The 23,391-nt window shown below is 37.4% G+C and overlaps 2 long non-coding RNA genes across 3 annotated transcripts in view; one reads left to right on the forward strand and one right to left on the reverse strand.

The window, feature by feature from the left end:
• LOC146438337 (uncharacterized) overlaps positions 1-7,819 on the forward strand; it is a 333,685-nt gene extending 325,866 nt beyond the window's left edge. Inside the window, exon 2 of the long non-coding RNA XR_014851743.1 lies at positions 7,676-7,819. This is a non-coding gene — a long non-coding RNA (uncharacterized LOC146438337). The remainder of the gene's footprint in view (positions 1-7,675) is intronic.
• LOC146438339 (uncharacterized) lies at positions 1,971-22,144 on the reverse strand. 2 transcript variants are annotated; one of them, XR_014851742.1, is made up of 4 exons: positions 21,918-22,144; positions 16,823-16,977; positions 11,718-12,796; positions 1,971-2,863 (listed from the first exon to the last, which is right to left on the reverse strand). It is a non-coding gene; the product is annotated as an uncharacterized LOC146438339 (long non-coding RNA). The 2 variants fall into 2 exon arrangements; XR_014851741.1 differs by lacking the exon at positions 1,971-2,863 and having other exon boundaries at positions 10,615-12,796.
• Positions 22,145-23,391: the final 1,247 nt, after the last annotated feature.

The following is a 23,391-nucleotide window of genomic DNA, read 5'->3' on the forward strand; positions in this document are numbered from 1 at the left end:
AGTAACTGAATAAGACAAAAATAATTTGGAAAGATATCTAAAAGATGCAGCTTTTGCTTTAGAGCCGTTTAATACTATCCTCCAACTGCCTAAGCTTTAGTACTATTTTGAATTTTCCCTTTAAGCAGACACAATAGAAATAATAATAGTTTTGAAATAATTCTATCTTAATAAAAGTGTAATTGTGTGTATGTAATTAAATAAGACTTTGTATAGCTCCTTTCTTTTATGGTTACTATGAAAGATGCTATAATTTGTTCATGATAAAATGAAAAATTTCTATCTTTCTTGCAAGGATCAATGATAGGGAAATGAGTGTTTTCAATGGCTTACTGATCATACAAATACTTCACTAATTTTCTAAAACAGCTGCTACTAAAGAGAGAAAAAAACCCAATTTGTTTAGCTTACATCTCCAAATATGACAAGGTAATCCTTTTAAGATTTATATGAAGTTAATTGCAAATAGTTAGGTTGTGAGTTTATAGCTCCTCTTGCCAAATCATTGTTAGTTCCTAGCCTACATACCCTGAATGTATACCGAAGGCAGACAAATATCTTAAAATGAATTAGAGAACTGATCCGAGCAAGGGACGCCTAGAGTACTGAGGCCACAGCTCATGTTTAGATGAAGTGTAGTTTACTTATCTGTTGCATTAAGTAGAAAAACTAAAACAAACCTGACCACTGGATACAGAGATGAGACTTTCAACTGGAGTGTCTCTATTACCTTGCTCTTCTCCTTTGGAGACAGCATAGGCAGAGCTGTCCGCATTCACCTGCTGGCTTATACACCTGGGGCAGGGAAACTTAAAATCTATATTCATTTGTTTGTAACTAATGCTCATTATGAGTAGCAATGTATGGAAGTACTATCAACTACGTAGGGCTATAAATCACAGCCCTGAATACTGTGTACTGACTCCCACATGCAGACAAGCTTTGGTAAGTCTTTTAATATGACTGCTAGGGTAAAAATTTGTTCAACTGCCACCTCGTTTAAAATATCTTACGACAGGAGTTTACACAGACTAGAGTTGTTAATGACAGAACACAAAAGAACACAAATATCTCCACCTTTGAGGTCAGGACATAGATGCTCATTGAATAATATCTTTGATAACTCAAATGAAGCCCTGAGTGTGGAAAACTCTTTCTTTGCAAGGATAGATTGCCAGTCTGCTAAGCACCTTCTTCTGTTACATACTGTTGTCCAATAAATCCTTTATATTCTTGAAACAATGTAAGACCTTCCCTGGAGGTGAGAAAGTTTCAGTCCCAAGTAGGCTTTTATCTGGTTCACCTGATTTTATGGCGAGTTTCAAATCTTTTCCAGTGACAAGTGATTCCTCCTAGAGTTGAAGCCTGTCTTTTTTTGCCTTTTCTTTTTTTGGCCCTTTTTTTTGTTTGTTTTTGTCCTCAGTTTTTGCATTTCTAGGTAAGACACTCAGAGGTTTCTCTTCACTCCTGGTTTCGATTTCATCATTTAGCCCTATGACAACATGGTGCAACTATCAAGGAAAGGTTTCTTGCTTCAACATTTGTAGAAATACAAACTGTGACTGTTTCAGCTAAACAACCCTACTAACACCATTCCCCAGATATCTAATTATGTCAAATATGTAATTTTGAACTGGATATATAATACAACCTGTTTTCTACTTAAAATGGATTACTATATTCTTGAAAATAATTTTCTTTAAGCCACCCACAGTGCTGTTCCTATCCAAAGCTGCTGTTGTCATGGTTTCTCTAACTGCGGTGTTTTGGGTTAACCCCCATAGGCAAGTCAGTACCACACAGCTGCTTGCTCAGCTTCCCCATCCCAGTGAGATGGGAGAGAGAATCAGAAGGTAAAAGTGAGAAAAGCTGTGGGTTGAGATAGAGGCAGTTAAATAAGTAAAGCAAAAGCTGTGTGCTAAGAAAAGTGAAATAAAGAATTCTTTCACCATTTAACATCAGCAGGCAGATATTTATTATTTTCAAGGAAAGCAGCATTTTATCACACATAACTTGACAGGAAAAATACCATATCTCCAAGTGATATCTCTCCTTCCTCCATCTTTCCCCAGTTTTTGTTTTGCTGAGCATTGCATCATATGGTACAGGATATCCCTTTCGTCATCTGGGTTTAATTTCTTGGGTACTCCCAGCCTACTGCTTAGCAGAACAATGTGAGAAGCAGAAAAGGCCTTGACACTGTCCATCCCCATTCAGCAATCAATAAAACATCCCAGTGTTACCAAAACTGTTTTGATCACAAAGTTCAGGTGTCAAGTTTGAACAATAAAATAGTGCAAATCTGATTTCCTTATTCCAGATCAAGTTCATTTCTCTAATGACTGACTCTCACCTTTAGTAATACAGCTTCAGCCTAAAAAGATCATAAAACAAAATTAAATTGCTAGAAAAATGTAAAGTGTTCTTAGCACAAAAAATGACCCCCCTTAATGTCACCTATTTTATGTGGGCAGGGCTGCTATAAACATACTTGGAGACACAATTTGATGAAGGACTCTTTCTCTGCAGAAACCAAGATGGTTTCTGGGCATGATCTACAGATTCTGTAGGTTATATTTAAGTGCTTACAACTTTCAGGGAAAAAGAGAATAAGCAGGATAAGCAGCACTGGAATTGAGGCAGAAATAGTATATCCTGGATATAAATAATGGGGCAAAAACTTCACGAGATCTCAGAAAAAAAGCCAACACCTGAACAAAGAGTAGATCTAGAGGAACTAAGCTGCTGGTAAAGTTGTTTTATTAGTTGTTTTATTTGTTCTCCATAGAAGAGAAGGCTTCAACTCTTGTTCAACCTCTGTAAGATGGAAAGCTTGTCTAGTAGCAGGTCTTTTCTTCTTCATCTGCAAAGACGTAAGAACAGCTCTAAGAATGTGGAGTAAAACACAAAGCTCATGAACATCTGAGCAGATAAATATATGCAAATTAGATCTTTTTGTCAGACAAATATGTACCACATCACTTAATAAAATCTGGGTTCCTGACCGCTCTACATAAAACTAGGAAATGACTACACACGACCAACTTCCCTGACTAATTTAAAATGAAAATTGCACACTATATTTGAAAGGCTTTAGGAAATAAAAATCTGATCTGCACTTGATGTGAACTGGGAAGCTGTTGAGTTATATGTGACAAAGCCATTATTTTACACCTTTTCAAACGAGGTAAAGCAATATTTACAGCTAACTGAAGTACAACCTGCAAGAGCTGCACCTGTATCAGTAGAAGGTTAGAAATAAGAGCTGCTGAGCCTTTCCCTGAGCAGGGACATATCGCCATACCTATCTGATCATTATGTACAAGCAATGAAACTTTTTTCCTGACTCTCTGGAAAAATCCAGTCTTGTAAATAGCTTCCCTAACAGACAGAATCCTCAATTTGAAGATGAAGGGTTGGTGGAAGCAATATGGCTTAAGAAGTTCCTGCCTTGGCAAGCTGTCACAGCTCCCTGTCCTCTTTTTTCAGCTGTTTGCTGGACTCCCCTGTGGACTGAGGGCAGCTTAAAACAAGAATATGGAGACAAAAGAAGGAGAGAAGGAGGAAGAGGCACCAGTATTCAAAGAGAATATTTTGGTCCTGGTTGAACCTGGCCGTGCAGTCACTTGGTTTGACACAGCTGACAACCTAGCAAGTTGCTGGAGCAATAACAAGAGCAGGCATAGTGAAGGTTTGGAGGGTGACAGGAGCTTTTGAAATCAGCATTGCCACCAGAGCAGTTCATCCAAAACTAAAAGAATTATTTTCATATCACAAGATGTGAATGACAAAATGAAAATCAAGTGTTATGGCTCAAGAGAAAAACTTCTTACCACTTAAAGATAAGTGTATATGGAAAGGAAAGAAGGATAAATAAAATTTCATTAACAGCATTTGATTTTTAAGTTAACTAAAATTAAAATAACTTCATCTTGTCATCCAAAATCAGCCATGATCCAGCTACAGGACAAGCAATTAAAAGTTAACAAAGGACATGCTTTATTTACCTGAAAGAGTAATTAATCCAGTGTAGAATCTACATTTTTTTAAAAACAAATAGAAGGATTTTACAGGAAACTTTAGAATTCACCATAAGATCTTCTACAGTTACTTTAGAGAAAATTAAAATAATCCATTGACATTTTCATGCTTCAGGACACGTGCAACAACTGACTGAGGGGAATTGAAAAAAAGCTTCTAAAAATAGGTTACCCCATTGTTCTTGCATTTTTTCTCAAATTTACACTGATTGTTGTCAGGCAGACTATATTAGATTAGAGTGATCAGTGTTCTCATCTATAGCATATTTTTGATTTCTACTGGATGGAAACAGACTTGCCTGGTTTTGTTTTATGGATAAATTATTGCTAATAATTAATGGTGATTCCACTAGTCTGAGTGATAAAAAGATATTACAGCAGTAGGTATGGAAACAAATCACCAGTGTCACCATGCTGTGGTATGCAATTTGAGGATGTTTTTGTTGTCTTCAGGGGCTAAAGTTGAGGCCAAATGCAGTTCCAGCTGATGTTGGCATGAGTCTATAGTATGTTGACCCTGCCTGGACACCAGGTATCCACCAAATCTGCTCTCCCACTTCCCTCCACAGCCAGCCACATGAGTGAATTTTTTCCAAGAACACTGCTATGATTTCTACCACCAGTATTATAGGCTACTTGAAGGAAACTTAATAACCCTCAGTTACTTCTTTACAGATGTGTATTTAAAACCTGATATAATCTAAAAATGGCCTGATGATAAATAGCTGCCATTGGTAATTAGCAAGTTTTTTTGAAAGTGCTAAAACCAAATTAAAGACATAAAAGAAATGAATGCGTTAACAAAACCCCGAATTTGGAGGAAAATATGTTGAACAATAAAGGGGACATACAATGTAAAACATTCTAAACAATCAACAAGTAATGAAGTTCAAGTTTCAGTGCAGGATATATTGAATGTACAGCCAAGTGATACTTCAAGGGTTTTCTTGAATCACTTGGTTAAAGATTCAAGACAATTATGTGCTGTCTTTAATGAACTGCAGTGTAGGCACTGATCTCATCAGATGGGTCTTGTGCAAGTCAAAAGAAAACGTACTGGTTTAGGGATTGTCTAACAAATGTTTCATCTGGTAGTTTGCAGTGATGTACAGTTACATGTCAGCAAATGGATATAAAACCCCATGTGTATGCATAGATATTTCTCAGCAAATTAATTGCATTCTTCATCTCTGCTGCTGAAATGCTAACAAAGATAGGTAAAAAAAAAACCAAACCTTTTCTATGCAGACAGCTTAGAGGCAGAAAAGCTTTACTTTTACACAGTATCTGAGATTTGAAACTTAAATAAACAAAATACTTTGAGAGAGATTTCATTGGATTTCTTTAGCTCTTTTTTCTTCCCTATGTGAACAAGAATTTCAGGACTGCTGAGTGATTGTCATGTTACTTAATAAAATTAGCTGGAGGGTCTTTGAAATTTTATGGTTTCTGCAGCATAAAAAAGTCAAACCCCTGCAGCATTCCCAGTCTTTGGCAGAAGTTCCCAGAGGAAGGAATTAGTTTTTGCCGAACCACAAAAGTGCTTAGGTTGTGGGCAGAAAGACACAGGGAGCATCAAACCAAAGTTTGTTTCTGAAAATGCTGAGACTCGTTTGATGTTTCATACTTTGAAGAGAAGCTTAGCTTTGCTGAAGACGGAAGCTGCAATGAAGGATGACAACTTGTTCAGAGGTGCTTTGAACAGAACTTTAGCACTAATTACAGCAAAGGCCAGGCAGAGACCCAGGCACTAACATTTCTGCTAAAGAGGCGCAGCAGGAACTATGGGTGTTTTGAAACAAAACTGATTATTAGAGCAAAGGATTTAGTATTTTTGTTATGTAGTTTCTGTTCTTTTTGTTAGGATTTTGGTTTTGTTTTTACTGTGCTGATGGCTTGAACGTCTTTAAATGTTTCAGCAAAAATTTCAAGTAATATATGCTGGAAATCATGGAAAAAGACAAATTAATGGAGTCTGTATTTAATACATTTAAGCTATATATCCAATTCTGGTTAATTATTCCATTTCAATTTCTGTTCATTTTTGCTTTGAGCGTTTGAATAACCGTGTAATTTTGCAACAAAAATTATGTCTAAGATAGAGGACTGAAGTCTGTCAAAATGAAGGGGACAAAGGAGATCTCCATTGCATAATTCATTTTGACATTTAAAACTCTGAAATATCATGGAGTAGGGAAGAAGTGTGTAAGAAAAAAGACTGGAAAAATAAGAATTTACTCCAGTAATTAGGAATTAAAAGAGGCCTCTGCAGTCTAGTCTTGAGATATCACAGCTAAGTATAGCTTTTCTTAGACTGACTTGTATCAGTTTTCATGGCTCTTTATACTCCAGTTGGTAGCCTCATTCCTCCAGACCACCACTCCAGCAGTACTGAAACCTCCTACTTTTTAGATGCATTTTGTTGTGACCTGTTTAAAGCCCTTGTTCTCCTCTATTATCATGATTTAGTTCAAACAGTTCTCCCTACTGGAACAGGCTGACCTACTAAAAATCCTTACCAAATCAGACACTTCATTCGTTCATTACTGTTGTTGGCTTTTTTAAATTGAATTTCCTAGTAAGGGTTAGTTGGGTCCTCAAAATCTTGGAGACCTATTTCAGCTTGAATTGGCAATGGAAGTAATCTGGTATTCTATTTGTTGTGGTTTTAATTGGCCCAAAACATCAGTGAAGTGTTTTTAACATCTAGGAGAAATTTGTACCCCTCAGAAGCTGTTGTGGTAGGCCTGGAGAGGTGTCTGAGGGGTGGGGAGTGGCACAAAGATGGCTCCTGTGTGTCCTGAGTGAAAGTTCTGGAAGTTTTTACATCAAGTCCGGCAGAGCCAATCTCTGATGGCTCTGAAAGTGACGGACATGCTGCCGGCCAGGTTTGGGCCAATTAGAGGTGCTGGTTACACCTCTGTGGAAACATATTTAAGAAAAATTCAAAACAAAGCAGGCACACACTTCTTTCACTTTGTAGTTGGATGAGGAGGAGGTGGAGGTGAAAATATGTGAGGGAGAACAGCATGGAGATTGCCAAGGTCAGTGAAGAAGTGGGGAGAAAGAGGTGCTCCAGTGCTTCCGGCACCAGAGCTGAAACTTTCTGCTAGCCGTGGTGGAAGCTATGGGGGAAGCAAGAATTTTCTCCTGCAGCCCATGGAGTCCATAAGGATGCAGAAATTCACTCACAGCTCACTCCGGAGGAGCAGGTGGATGCCTGGAAAAAGACTGTGAACCAGTGGGAGTCTCATCTAAGAGTTAAATCTGCAAAAGGCCTTACAAGGGAGAGAAAGGCCTTGCTCCTGGCATGGAAGCAGCCTGGCCTCAGCTCGGGAGAGTCTGCACAGCACCTTATGGACAAAAGAACTCATGTTGCAGCAAAATTTGGGCGGGATGTTGCTCGTGAGATTGGACCCACGCCAAAGAAGTTCTCAGAGGACTGTCTCTCGTGGGAAGGACCCCTGGCTAAGTAGAGAACCTCTTTTCCTGATTGGACTGACCAGAGGACCCCTCAACCTGCCCCCTGTCTGTGTTGCTAGTTTGCAAAGAGGAAAAAAGGGGGGGGGGTGAGTGAAGAGACTGCTTCTTAAGAGGGTGGGGGTGAGAGCAGAAAACTGTCTGGAGAGAGAGAGACAAGTAGAGATAAAGAGTATTTGTAGTAGAAGAATTGTGGTGATGAGTAAATTTGAGAATCTGCTCTGTGGACTGAAAAGAGACCCCACACCCTGCCCCCCCCCACCACCTGGCTTGTAGATTGTAGAGGAGGAAAGGGGGTGAATACTATGGGTTCGTAAGAGGGAGGGGGGAGTGAACAAAAACTGTATGAAAAGTTTATTTTTGCCTGCAATTATCCTCCAACTCTTGTTAGGTAATTAAACACTTTTTGCAACTTTAAGCTTGGAGCCTGGTTGCCCTCTTCTCGTGCACCCTCCTGGCAATGTCCGGTCTCAAATCCATGACACTATTATTCACCATTTTCCCCTGTTACGATAAAATGAGATAATGGTTTCATTTTGTCTTTTGGACTGTACCAATATCATCTGAACTGCTAATGACCACTTTTTTCTTATTCTGATTTTGTGTAACTCAGTTTTTGTATATAGAATGTTTAATGTTTATTATTTAAATTAATATTTTAAGATCAACCCTACTTTAGGCTATATTTATTTCATCTCTGCAGTTCTTGATCTGTAACATTCAATTTTTTTTAAAAATGAAGCTTTTCATCCCCCTTTTACTAAATTCTTTCTTTAATCCTATCATGTCCTGAAGAGGGATCTGGAATCCATTTAAATTTCTGATAACATTTTTACCTTGCTGAGAAATCAGATTTCTTTGATTTCAAGGAATTCAGAACCTCATCTAAATTCAAGCTCTTAAGCTCTTAGTTCCTACAGTTTTACTAACCAGTTCTCTTCACTGAGCATCTGAAATTCTAAAACTTATCACAGAACTCTATAATTCTTCTATTTAACAGAAATAAAGTTTTGATTGTTGATACCATTTTGCCCCCACCCCCCTTTCACCCCCATGATCACCATTCTGATCACATTTTAATGTCTTCCTGAAATCACATCTGGCATTTTTTGTTATTGATTAGCTGACAAAAAACTTTGTCAGGTATGAGATTCCAGAATATAGAGACCTGTAACTACATTGTAAGGTCTATCATTAGGAGCTTAAGCTCTTCAGTAGTGATCAAATCTTCTGTACATATTCTCCTGCCTTATTTCTGCATATTTTTTCCTATCCAAATCCAATCTACAGACTCTATTACAGTATACAGTGTAATACAAATATACTATACAGTATGTTTGTATTACCCAAATATAATCTGGTTTATAAACCTTTCCTAAAATGTATTTTTTCTTGGAGCAGATTTTAGTTTATTCTTGGCTATCCTTTTTACTTTGCATCTGATACAGAACCACATGCAGTGGTATTCATCATCTTTACTTTTATATCCAGAATATTCTTTCCAGAATGATGTGTGTCAGGCAGTAGCTATGCTATGTCATGATTGCCACATTAATAACGGCTTTCATTAATTCTGGTGGCACTATTTGATGTCTGAAGCCCAGAACAGAGCACAAGCCATCCAACTACTGCTTCCTGTTTTGGTGTCCCATCCAAGCTTTCATCATTTGCATTACTTACCTGCAGTTCTCACCTGTAACTATGCATCTTTCTGATGTCTAATCTTGTTTTATTTGCTTATTTATTGGTTCTTCTCTGCATGCTTTATGGTCATGTGTAAAGTTACATACATACCTCTCAAAATTCTTAAATTGTTAAGTATTTTTTGCCAGTACAGACCAAGCTCAGCCCAAAAAAAGTTATTTCTTTAGGCTGTGTGATAAGCAATCCCTTCTCTAGTTACACTTCCAAGTTTTTAAGCTTTCTTCAAACTCTCTTGAATATTTATTAGTGTTTGAGCCTTTTGTTCATCTTCCTTGTTGCATTTCCCTTTGCTCCCAAAGGTCAAAAAAATTTCACTGAGGATAAAAAGTTTCCACTGCTCCATCTCCTCTGCTTTACCCAATGGACATTTTCCATCTGTTCAGGCAAGTCCTAATAAGCATTATTTTCTGAAATTTGTTGGATTATATCTTGCTACAAAAATTCTGGTGCTACATCTTATATTTATTCTTGGCACTCAAGCTGGTGAAAAACAGACCTGTCATTTGGTAGGAATCTAGAAATCTCTCTCCCTTCACTGTTGTGTTCAAAGAGAGGGAATTTCTCTCAAGCTCTCAACTGATGCCTTGCAATGCTAAGCCTTACATTGGCAAAAATAACCCCTGATGGAACAAGGTGTGCACTTCTCTCACTAGGCACAACTCTCTTCCATATTCCTGCTTTCAGCTTTCAAATTCATATCACAGGAGACTGAAGCTCATTAAAGCCAATGAGAAACTTTGTCATATTTTCAATAAGGGATCAAGTCCATGCCATCTGCAGTGCTTAGCCTTGTCCTGCAAATGTACTTCACTTTACAGTGTATTGTCTTCCAGATTCATTTAATGTTTCCTTTATGAGAGAAGGTCCAACTATATAATTTATATCTCCATTTTCTTTTTTATTCAGCATGCTTCTTATATGGCCTTTGGTTCACCTCTTGTCTAAAGTAACTAATCTCATGAAATAAATTTTAAAAGAAAATTTAAAAGACTTCATTTCTTTTCAGCTATCACAGAATAACAGGATGAAAGCAAAGCTGATGAAAGCATCTAACAGACATTTTTAACAGCTGTTATGACTGACAGAGCCATACGAATTGTTCATTACATCCCTAATCTTTCTTTTTATTCCTCCAGATTTGTCTAGCTTGATTACCAATTTGCAGTAACTAATGTCATCCTAAAATAGGCAGTTCCTGAGCAGACTAAATACTTCAATCATACATAGGAGTGACACAGATTTCTCATCTGGCTATTATAAGTTTACTGACTGCAACTGCCTAATTTTCCATTTTGGCTTGCAGCTTACAAAACCAACAATAGCAAAAAAGAAAAAAAAACCCCATCAAACCAACTGACCAAAAAACAACAACGACAAAAAAAACCCCAAACAAAACCAACAAAAAGCAAAACAACAAACAACAAAAAACAATAAAACACAACAACAAAAACAAAACAAAAAAAACAAACCAAACAAACTGAAAACCTATGACAAAACTATATTTCAATTTAACAATCCAAGACTTGTAAGATATCAAGAAACATCTATATAAAAACCACTGAGACCAATGGTTAAACAGTAATTCATTGACACATAGTATATCAAAGAAAGAGCCTCAGTCTTTACACTACATTAGAGGCATCAGTGAGCTCTGTAACTAAAGTCAACATAGGGTACAGAGCTCAGTAGGATTCAACAGACATAAATTTCTCTCCTCACCTTTTCCCAGACTGAGTAATCTAAAAGAGATTATATTAAGGAACTATCCTACCGCCAAAGATTCCAGTAAAGTGTTCTTTCTAAAAAGTCACAGAACTATTACTGAAGACAATGTCAGATACATTCTGTGATGAGATAAAAGACTTATTTAGTGAAACTAGATAGACTCATAGGATCTAAGAATTGGCCCCTGAGATTGCAAGTTTATCCCATCTAAGACCTGATTCTGTCCTGATCACCATCCTTTGTGTCATGTCTTTTGTCCAGGTATTTTTGGTCTACAGGGAAAGTTAACATATTTTTGTGCCATCCTGGCTCCAAATTGGAAGGTATAGGAACTTGATTTAAGTCAAAATGTTCAACTGTTCTCATCATTAAATAAATGATATGTTATTTCACCAATTAAAGCAAAGCCAAAGACAGACTTAAAAAAACCCAAATAAACAAAGAAAACAAAACCAAAAAACCACCCCAAATTTACCTTAGGTGATGTTTCTAAATTTTAATAGGGGATCAAGAAAAATAAAAGGTCTTTTCTCAGTGAAACAGTTGCAAGTGATGCCTATTAACCTCAACACCTGTTTTAGAGAGCTTAAATTTCAACACAGAGCCAGAGGCAATTTGGTGCCCTGGGATGGGATGTAGCTACCCAGCAAGCTGAGTGGGAAGCCACTGAGTTAATAAGAAATACCAGGCACAAGAACTGTTATTTGATTTCTCTCGGGCAATAGTCTATCCATCACCTCAAATAATCCCCTAAAAAAGATTCCTTACCCTTCCTTCTCCTCCCCTCCACTGATTTGACCAGACTGGTGTTTTTCACCAATATTTCCCCAATGCCTGTTTCACTGGAGAGGATGCTACTCCTTCTCCTAACAGTCCCTGGGAAGCAAAAGATTAAACCTCAGCCTTCATCCACTGCAGGGACCAAAGCCACTTTCCCAGGAGTGCTTTAGATGCCAGATGAAAGTCTCTTTCAGGATGCAGAAGGAACAAAACTTAGTTTGGAAGTTAGCTTATAAGTCCTCACCACCTTTCTCGTGTTCTTTTTTAACTGGTGACAATGTGCTGGTTTTCCATCCCTTAAGAGCTGTCAGTGGCTGTAATCCTCTGTCTCCAGCCCTAAGTGAGTGAGTCACCAGGCATTTCTGGTGATGAGCACGATGCTCCTACTCCACGGCTTTTGCCTCTTGATCTTGGTGTCTAGTGGCTCCAACTTGCTCTTTGTATCCTTGCCAGGATCTCTTACTGGCTTCAATCTATTGTTTGGCTTCATCTGTCCCTCACTTTCTTCTGGGCATCTCCTTTGTTTCCTGTTTTAGGCAGTCTTTTTTTTTCTGATGTAGGTGTCTTAGAATCTGGATGGAGATGTACTGTAATGTTCAGGACCTTCTGAAGCAGATGGTATTCTTTTTATTCTGCTACCCTTCCGTCACTGTTTCCACACCCAGACTTTCCCATCCATATCTCAGCCTTTTGACCTTTCTCTGTCTTCTTGTGTACAGGGAACAGACATTTTAAAATTTGTTATTATATTACTTTAAATGTTAATTATTTTAAAGCAGCACATTTTAAAATTGTGCTGAATTAAAAAAAAAATCGCTTATTTGATAAAATTTTGGAAGATACCAATGCATCCAAGGCTTATACTAAATATTTCATTTAGAAAATTTGATTCTCAGCGTATTTCTTTGAATAGAACTCAATTTCATTCCCCAAGGGCTGAAGGATGAATCTGATATCCTTTAAGTTTTTAGTGAAACTCAGATTTTTTTTTAATTTTACTGGCTTTCTTTCTGTGTCTATTGATTCAGCAGAGTCCAGTTTACAATGTGGAACTTCAACAAGATCAGCTGTAAGTATAAAACAAAAACAATATTAGATGGCTTAGGCAAACTTTTCCCTGCCTATTCTTTCTCTATGTATCCTCTACCTTTTTGGGTTTTTTTGACGCATTCTTTTGAGCTCAAAATTTATTCTAAACTCTCCTTAACTCCTAACTTACATTGTCACAGTTCTTCTCATTTACAATGAGAGAGGTTCCCAGACTGCCAAATTCATTACAGCATGAGCACCAGACAGGACACATTTATTTTATGTCTCTGAACTGACCCCACATCTAATCAATACCACCAACTACTATCAAAAAAGAACAGCAGCAATAGCAACAAACAAGGGAAAAAGACAGTGAGATCTTCACACACTTTCTTCAGTTCTTCATGTTAAGAAGATTGAGCTGTTTTACCAAATTCCCCTCTTTGACTGTACAGGTTTCTGTGTTAACTATATTTTACACTTTTAGCAAATAGCCTTTAAATATTATTATTTGGTATACATTCATAAGTTTTCTTTTTCTATGCTATGTGAAACCCAGAAATTATTATAATATTAATGTCTATAAGAATAATGCAACTTCACAGAAATAATGTAAGCTGGAGGCATGATTATCACTTCAAGGGAGCTTCAAAAGTGGTATTGAGTGATTTAATATTTGATGCACAGGCCCTTAAATGTCCATAAAAACATTGTATTTGTCCAGATAGGCTTCCATTACAAGTGGTTTATCTAGGAGCAATTTTCACTTTGACCCTCATGTTTTTGAAGCTGAGGAGTTTCAAAACACTTAAAGGCTTTTATTCCATGTCCAACCATTCAATTCAGCTGTTTGCAAATGACTGCTTATCATGTTAAAACTGAAATTAAAGACAACTTGGAAAATACCATCTACTAGTATTGCAATTCAGTTTGAGATTGTTTTTTTCTTTCTATGAGGAAATGTTTAAAGAAATTGGTTTGATATATTTCCTAAACAGGAGTAACTGTTTCAGTACAATAAATACCTAATATTCTTATGGACCTGATCCTAAAAACTCATTGAAGTACTGCTTTGTAGGTTTAACTAAGGTGAATCTTTTCCTTTATGAGTCCATGGGATGGAATCCTATGGTAATTTCCAAGGAAAGGCATAGCTACACCTTAACACTTGCAGGATGTTGGGTATCTCCAATATACACTGTTCTTGGACGAATCAGGCATTATTCAAATTCAACAGGAGATGCTAAATAAATAAAGAAAACATTTTTTTGATTGGTGTCTCTATCAGGCTTTTTGCCCATTGACTCTGGACAGACATTTGTATAAAAGGATATCACTTTTATGTTTCTGTTTCAGTAAGTAAAATGCTTCCAGGAAGCATCAGGCATATTGAGATTGTTTTGCACAGATGGTCTGTTCATGCTCTGTAATTAGAAACCTTTGGGATATGTCAGACTTATTGTGCATATAATCATAAGAAAATATACCAAGAAGGAACCCAGGGAGATCATCTAGTCTAGTGTCCTTTGTAAAGCAGGATCTATTTCCTGACAGGTGCCTATTTTACTTGTCATTAAGTATTGCTAGTACTGAAGATTCCAGTTTCCCTAAGCCACCCTTTTCTGTGCTTTGCAGTACTGATACGTAAGAAAACCTAGCCAGTCTCTGACTAGAAACCTTCTACTGCCATTTAAGGTCATTCCTTTCAATCCTGTTTACCACAGACATGGAGAACAGTTCATTCTCTCTCCTCCGTGGTACCCTGTATATGCCAAAAATGGTTTAACCCCTTCTCAGTTTTGCAGGTGCATATTGCCACAGTTTATCCATAGTGTAGTTAGCTGGAGGGTTCAGACTGTAGTCTCACTGCACATGTGCAGCACATCTATGCTTCTTTCCACTCTTCTGACCCTTGCTGTGTCTGCTGATCTGGGTCAGCTACTCTTTGGCAGTGTTGCAGGTGGTGTCAATGCTCTCAAGACCATCCCCTGTTTGTGCCCTCAGACTGAGACACACAGCCAATGTGTGCAAGGTTCCATGGATTCACAGAAGCTGCCTGAGGACACTGAGCTAAAGCACATCTGGAAATCCCAAGCACACACTTCAAGCTCATCCAAAGCAATCCTGCAGAGGAAAAACCACATGGGAGGGCCCAGATGTGTGGTGGCTCTGTCAAAGGGGCAACAGGCTAACACTGGCATTTTTTTAAGTTCTAGTTGCGTAAATGTGCAGACACACATCTACAAAATGCAACAGTAAACATTCTGGTGGTAATCAGCTGCCCTATTTGTTGTGCTCCACTCTCAGTACCAAGCCAAAGTTAACGAAGGAAAATATCTCCACATGCATTATGCTGTACAGAGATGACAGCTTGAAAATATAGTCTTAGTCATTTGCAGCCTTGCCAGTAGCATTTAATGAATGTACTCACTAAGGACCTATATTCAGCCCCTGGAAATTCTAGGATTTTCATCTAAATGGGTTTTATCTCTTTGATCTCAAGAGTGAAACTTCTCCTTTCCTCTGTGTTTTTTACCCACTAAGATGAAATTTAAATGAAACTCTTTTGCACTTGTAAGATAGAGGAAGAAAACTTACCATGTCCATATGCTAACAAACACTGTAGTAGTTATCAGTAATATGGATTCTTGCAACTCCACTGCCATTTCCCAGTATCTCAGATTGAAGGAGAATAAGTATGAACTTTTAGCTCAGGAAAGAGGCATAGGCAATTAACTGAAGCCATTTCAGTTTGAAATCAACGTGTTTCAGAGGGCATTCACAACTTAATGAAAGGCAATGGTTTAAAATGTCTAAAAAAAGTAGAGAGTATGTTTCTTTTCAGTCTTGTTAGGTTTGTTTTGTTCTTCAGAATAATCATGTTTATGTGTGAAACTTGTGAGATGAAATGATTTTTCATTTCAGCAGGGAAAGTATATTTTGAGTTACTAGAATCTGGAGCATATGGAAATGAAGCTTCCCAAGCAGACAGCTGAAAATGGCACATTCAGAGAACAACAGATCTATAGGAGATGGTTAGCTGCCAGACTCTTGGGAATTTTTCAAAATAATCACTGGAGCCCCAAAAGGACCTGTCAGTGTTTGCAGAAAGTATGGGATATGAAAAAAAGACAAATATTATGAAACTGCATCCTAAACAACTTATTTCATTGAAGTAAAATTTCTCCACCTGGGATTCATTGTTCTATATTAAGGATATACTTTCTCCAAAAAGTTACTGAAGTTCTAATTTTATGAGACAGAAATAAAAAAGCAGAAATGTGATGTGTTCTCTGCAATCAATAAGCTATATCACCACTAAACATGTGTCTAGCACTAAAATAGTGCAACAAGATATAAAAGAGTTACTCAAGGTTCCTGGCAAAGTACCACACAAATCAGTGAAGTAAGATCTATATATAGAAATCCATTTGATGTTAGTAAAAGTATGCTGGCAGGAAAAAACCACTTTGAAATGGCAAGTGAGACTTTGGAGTTTCTTGGTTGAAACTCATCCTCTTCCTTTTTATCCACCCCCTTACTGTTCTTCTCACACATTCCCTCCTCCAGTCCCTCCCTGTTAATGCCTTCAGTTTTACAAGGTTGTTATTAACCCTTTTATACAAATCTTCACCTTGGAACTCACTTTGGTGTAACATTTATTATTTACTTAATTCTCTTTCAATCCTCCCAAATTAAAAACAATGAAACTTATCAAACTTGTCTAATATTCAGTGATGTGATGTAAGATAATCTTTGTGTCTCCATCTGTATTCAGGTGATTTCAGGTCATACTTTGTTCCTCACCAAACCAAGTCTTAACTTATTTCAATCTCTCCCACAGAAATAAAGATAGTGAGAGTCATCTTCAGGTTTTTTTTGGTTCTAGGGTAAAGTTGGGTTCACCAGTGTCTTTTGTAGAATTGGAGGATATGGCTGCCAACAGCTGTTTTGTGTCACAGCTTGGCCAAGGTCTGCGATCAGAGTCCTGATATGTCCATATTGTTGATAAGAAGAATCCTGTACCTATGAGTTTAGTGCCAGTAGAATATAGGCTACCTCACCTTTTTCAGGGTAGGGGATCATGATTTTCTCACACACAGCGACAATGGTATCTTCTAACTCAGTTGGAGAAGGTTCTAGCTGTATAGATCCACTTGGGTGCCTAATATAAGTGATATCTTGGCACAGTTCTTTCTCAACAAAAAAGAGAAATACTCTGAAAACAGAAGAGCAGAAATTCAAATGGTGGGGTACCCCACTTGACACCACTTTAAGCACAAACTATGGTATTGGAGTCCTTCAGAATTGTGGTGGGTCCTAATTCCATGTTTTATCTGCCATTTTCCACAACAGGCAGCAACAATAGCTCCTTCAGTCTATTGAGGGGCTCCAGCTGAGATGGGGAAGTGGGGAAAGAGAGCCAGATTCTGGGAACAACAGGAAAATGAGCCTCTGTAAAGGAGTCTGGTGAGGGAATTGGTGCTTGGCACTGCAAGACAGTCTGGTCATTGTTTCTGCACAGCAAAGGGACTTTCAGGGAGTGAATTGATGTTCATGGATTTTATAGCAAAATAGTCCTATATGTTTCTTCCTACAAATAGATGGAAGTCCTTGAATGAAAAAAACCCAAAAAACTGTAGAGCACTTTTTCTCCCTCCTTTGCTGATTTACATGACAATAAAGCACTCAAAATTTTAATTCCTATTCACTATTAAACACTACTACCTCTCACTCAGCACAATTAACACAGCACAACTAATATATCTCTATGTCCCCCCTTTGCCATTCCCAAAGAATTAGAACACAGACTTTCCCTCCACGGGCTGAGTTTTTAAGCACCCTCTTTAAATCCAAAGCTAACTATTTCTAGTGAGAACAGGGTTGTGAACATGGCCTCAGTTTCTATCCTTTGTAGTCTTTCACATCAGTGGGATTTGCATATTTGTATATCCAGCACATCTGTGTCATCACCCTGAGTTAGAGACTAGCAGGATACAATGGAGATCAAACTCTGAACTTCCAGAAGCACTCATGGAAATTTGGATGTTCAAATGGTATAATTGGGATAGACTCTCAGTGTATAATTTCTCCACAGTTTTGGAGTTCTTGTTCTTCATTATAGTCATTTAAGCCTGACTGTGGACTGACTACTGCCACCAGTCCTGTTGAGACTAAATTCTGCACTACACCAAAATATCTGTTCAGTAGACCTGCACACAAATTCTTTTGGGGTTAAATCCCTCATATTTGATCTTATTTAAGTGCTGATGGTCCTACATATCTAAATGAAAGAAATGTAAATAAGTTATTTAACTGAAAAGAAATCTTTAATTTATTTGGAGTTTAGAGCACTGAATATTTTGAGCTGTGTATTGGTTTGAAAACAAACCAGTGGGAGATCACAAGTCAAGACTGAAAGTAAAAATAAGTGAAATAATACAAGGAAAAGCACTGACAAAATCAGATACAACCTGACACCCTGTTAGGGTGGTAGTAGCAGTCCAACTGAAGTAGTTCAGTTGAAGCAGTGATCCTGTGAAGGTCTAGTCTCCAGCTGAAGATCCAGTGGTAGCTCTGGTCCTCTGGGAACCCAGTAGACAGGGCTGGCTTGGGCAGTTCCAAGGCCAGGTTATATCCAGGTGGGAACACCTGGTTCCTCCCTCCTGGACAGAGCATTCCACAATGGGATGAGACAAGTCCATGAGTCACACGGTGGGTCCCTGATGGCCCGTTGTCTGTCATCTGGGGTGGGTCATTAGCAGGGGATAGCAGCTAACGGCCCACAGCTGGTGGTAATAGAATACTTAACTACATCTATATTGCAACCGAGGACAAGCTGAAAAACAAATATGAAAAAAAATACACCAATAAATACAAAAAACCAATTCAGACCAGGCTGCACTAACAGAAATATTAACAATTTTCTTTGAGCTCTCCAAAACTGGCAAATTAATCACTAGAAATTCATCCAGTTTGTCAGAACAATCAAAACACTTTTAAAATCTGTTATTTGACAGATTAGATGAAGCCTGTCTCTGAACATGAGATTTTTATTTTGAATTAGGAAAATTCTTTAACATCCATATTTACAGAAAAAAGTCCACTATACTGTGATACCCATCAACTTACTTCAGACTTTGACAGTGTCTTAATTTCCTCTCTTACTAAACACACATTGCAAAGAGAAAGATGTCCATGTCTTGAAATCAGTGTGGAAAAAGGTTTGAAACCTTACATCTTACACTTTAACAAGGATTATTAGGGGGAAAAAATTCGGAATTATTTGTGTAATTAACACAATAAATAGATTAAGATTCACCTCTTGTTCCACTTCTTATTTCAAATAACAAATTGAACAACTTTGTGCTGCAAAACAATGACAGCTGGACAAAAAACACATTGCAGTGTTTTACATATCATCTATTCTTCCTTTCCTCACATCATAACACCAGTTTAATAAGTCCTGTTTTACTAGAATATTAAGACTGTTAGAAGATCCTGTGAAAGGTACAGGACAGTCTCAGCACAATATATACTCTCAAAAATCAAATTTTTCCAAAATTGCATGCTGAAAAAGCATGAATAATTGTGCAAAAATCATTGACAAATAGTTTTATATACATGTCTTAATTCCAAGGAAAAATCAAAGAAAATTGATTCAATAAGCTAAACCTGATTTCATAACAGATATCTGAGTTCAAGTCTTGCTGAAAGCTATGCTCCGCCCAAAATTTCACTGAGTATAATTGACATGGAAATATCTCTGATACTTTGGAGACAAGATATAAAGCTTGTGTTTGCACGACTTGTCTAAACTTCATTTTACCACACAAAACAGGTCAAGCATATTGTCACTGATCATATTGATCAGCTCAATGACTTATTTCTTTAGAGTATCATCAAACAGCAGGATTAGGCAAACCTAGGGTACAATCATGCCTTTGTTTCAGGTTTCTCTTTGTGTCTGCTCATCAGGTTGCAACATTTTTAGCTAGAAATATATCTCTGAAGTTACTTAAATGCAGTTTAAAGTCTGGAAGGATTGCAAGCTCACAGAGCAGGTGTAAACAAATCTTTGATCCTAAAATTTTCTGAAAGCTTCTTCTGAAGGCTGGGCTTCTTTCATGCTGCCTTCATCTGCTCTTAGGCTCTACTTCCTGATTTTCATCTTGATGTTTTAAGGAATACCCCAAACCCCTTGTTTTTACATTTTCAAAATCCCTAATCACATAACATTTTTCCTGAACCTGAGCTCTCTTTTCCATCCATCTCTGCCCAGTCCTAAAGATTGTCTTATGTAACTTTAGTCTTACCAGATTGTTATTTTCCTTTACAAGCCTCCAAAACTTTCACCTATTCCACCTCCACTTTTATGCTTTTCTTTGGGGATGGCTGTTATTTCTCAGTTATTTCCTAGCATTATCAGTAAGTCTCTCTGTCTAGAGCAGTAAGTGAAAAATCAACAAAAGAACTCGGAGTTGAGTTCTTACAGTGCCAACTTATAATAAGATCACAAAAAAACCACTCTGTTCCAGAGACTATAAAGTCTCAGGAAAGGGAAGAAAAAAAGTGAAAGTTCTCCAGTAAATACAAAGCTCTGAGAGTATTAAGATGTGTGCATCAGTGTGATAAAAAATCATTTGTAAGCTTGAAGTTTTAGTGATTTAGCTAATAGGTTCCTCTAAATGCACAGAAACTATTAGCTCTTCTGTCTAAGTAACATTAAAGTGTTAAGAATCCTATTAATTAGGCACTCAGAATTCAAAGCATAGATAAATATTCATATAGAGTGATTTTTGAAAATGAAAGAAAGAACATTAGCAATTACTAGTTTACCTGTTAAATCTTACACTCTTTGATACTAGGAGGAGAGAATTTGCTAGAATAATGGAAAATGTTCTAAATACTTTATGAAGCATCCCACAGAAATAGGTAATGAATTTCTTTCCTACTGCACACTGTTTGACTCATATAGAACAGGTCAAACAGTCTGGGGGATGGGGGGAGGAATACATCTAATCTGTACATTGTCATGACATTGGCAAATTCTATTACTCTTTATATGTTAATAATGTTTTAATCAGGAGAAAAATCTCCAGAAGAGATACATCATTTTATGGTAAAACATCTGTAGAATTGTGAGATAGGCCTGCAAAGTTGTTTTTGCAAATTGATGTTAAGGATTAGTGTAATGTGCAATATAAAGCAACTACAAAAAGGTGTTTTACAGCACCAGTTGGAGCTTCCCTTCCCTCCCTATTCCAGAGTTTCCAATCCAATACTTTTAGTCATGTAGCATGTTTCAGTGCTAACCACAGAACTAGGTTACATGTCATATTGCAAGTGATTAATATTTCTTCCTCCCACTTCTGCTAGTTCAGGGGACAATGTGCTAGTTAATGCATTTCATACTAAGTATTGCAGAGCTAAAGGTAATATTTCAACTTAAAAGTTAACATTTCAAGTTTAAAAAACAGAAAACAAACTCCAGAATTGTCTTTGAAGCAAGTTATAAACAGTAGAAAGCCTTTTGTCTGTTAATCCTCTGAACTATGGTGGGTTAAGGTTGCTTTTTCATGATACACTCTGCACCCAGCTCTTGGGGAAAGCCATCATACTAAATTCTTGAGGGTATGTGAGGATCAGAAGATGCTGGATATTGATACCTTCCTATGCCTATACAACTCATAATGTGGATGACATGGAGAAGCACACAGAGTGGCTGTAACAAGAGCCATCCACCCAGCCTGATGATGAGAAGATTACCTCAGTCTCTGCATTTAAAAAACTAGTACTGACTTCTCTGAAATACATATGCATGTATACATACATATATTTTTAAAAAGTCAGCTACTGATTATTTTCTTAGCAGAGACACAAATAATTTCTTTTTTGAGAATACTGTAAAGTTAGCAACTAAGTTTATCAGTATTTACATTAATGGAGTCATAGAGAATCTGAAAATTACACACCAACAGCCTCTCAAGGTAGATATGCACAAATTTGGGCTCAAGTTTGTCAATCAAGCTGAGTGCCAAGGTGAATGTTAGTTTAGACTCTTAGTTAGTTATGACATCTTTACAAGAACAAACTTCAACGTGCCTTTACAAATTTATTCTCCAACACTACTATTCTGACACAGACACCTCAGTTTACCTGTATTATGCATTCAGATCTTGCTTGCGGCTCCTTTGGGGCTCCATGATACCCACGTTGTGCTTTCAGTGCAAGTTCCTTGACTGCTTTGGTTGCTGGTGTGAGAAACATGACCAAAAAAGCCAAGCTCTGCATCATCCTTACACTCCAGCCTTTTAAAACAGAGAAGAAAGCAAGACTTTGATACCTAATCTTAAAAATTAGAGAGATATCTTAGTCAAAAAGCAGAGAAGTTAGAACATCAAGCTGGTAATGCTACAATGGCTTTTATAGTCCAAATCCTAGTCAGCTGGACCAAAAGTGATTATTTGCAGCTGAATCTTGTTCACCCTAAACTGTAACATACAAGGTTCTCATAGCATGGGAAGAAAGGATTCAGTGCACCAATGCATGGGGGCTTTCTGCACATTACACACAAATGCAGTTCCCACTAACATATTTAATGGACACTATGAAGAAATCCAATAAATAAAACCCCTGAATCTTTTCTTCCTTGTTGCTAATATCGGCAGGTGAATGGCTACTGCACTGTCCAGATTTGACAAACACATTCACTGCCCTTATCAGAAAGGCAAAATACTGTGGTGGAGTTTTTTAAGTCAGGCAGCTGATTATTTTTATTCTTTCAACTTGCATTCATTTTTCAGCTAATCCTTATGACATAGTGGTTTTTATTTTTGTTTTGGTTTTTTTTTCTTTTTTTTCTAAAGCCTAATTAGTACTAGTAATAGCATAAGACCAGTCATACTTAACTATTTATCTCCTGAAAACTTGATGATTTTGTCAGACTAAAGGATGCAGTGTAGGTTATTTTCTATACTTGCTCCAGGCTAATAGTTTCTTACTGGCAAAACCCAGATTTTAAAGAATATTGTCTGTTCCACTCAACATTTTTGACTTTCAACACATTCATAATATCTCAATCTTTATCATAAGCAAACAACACTTGTGGCTACACCGGTACTACTTAATAAAAGCATCAGGTGGTGAACCTGCCATTTTAGCCAATATGCATATGCTAAACTGTGAAACACCTATCAGAGAAGAGTTTATAGGCAACATTAATTCAAGCTTTATACTAGTAGAAAGTCATGCATCCAGAAAGCCCTAGGCAATTTTTATTTAAAGAAAAAATTGGAGAAATAGAGCATGATAGTGCATAATCTCCAATGTGCATATACAGCAATATGCAAGGAAACAGTGGGTGGCCTATTGAATAGTAACAGAGGTACAGATGAATGAAAATAAATGTCAGCAACTGACTGCTGTGGTTTCAGCTGGGTGAGTCTAGGCTAATACTGCAATGGCTTGCTCAGCTTGCTTTCTGCAGTTTTAATGATGACTGATCCCTATGGTTAAGATGCAAAATTCAGCTCAAGTATAACACAAGACTATGTGCAGAGCCTATATGCTGCTTGTTCAGATTTCTGCTTTCCTTTGATCTTCATGCCCATTTGCTGGTAGTATACCCAGT

The sequence above is a fragment of the Lichenostomus cassidix genome, chromosome 4, assembly GCF_008360975.1.
Source record: "Lichenostomus cassidix isolate B80296 chromosome 4, HeHo_3.0, whole genome shotgun sequence".
Classification (NCBI taxonomy): Eukaryota; Metazoa; Chordata; class Aves; order Passeriformes; family Meliphagidae; genus Lichenostomus; species Lichenostomus cassidix.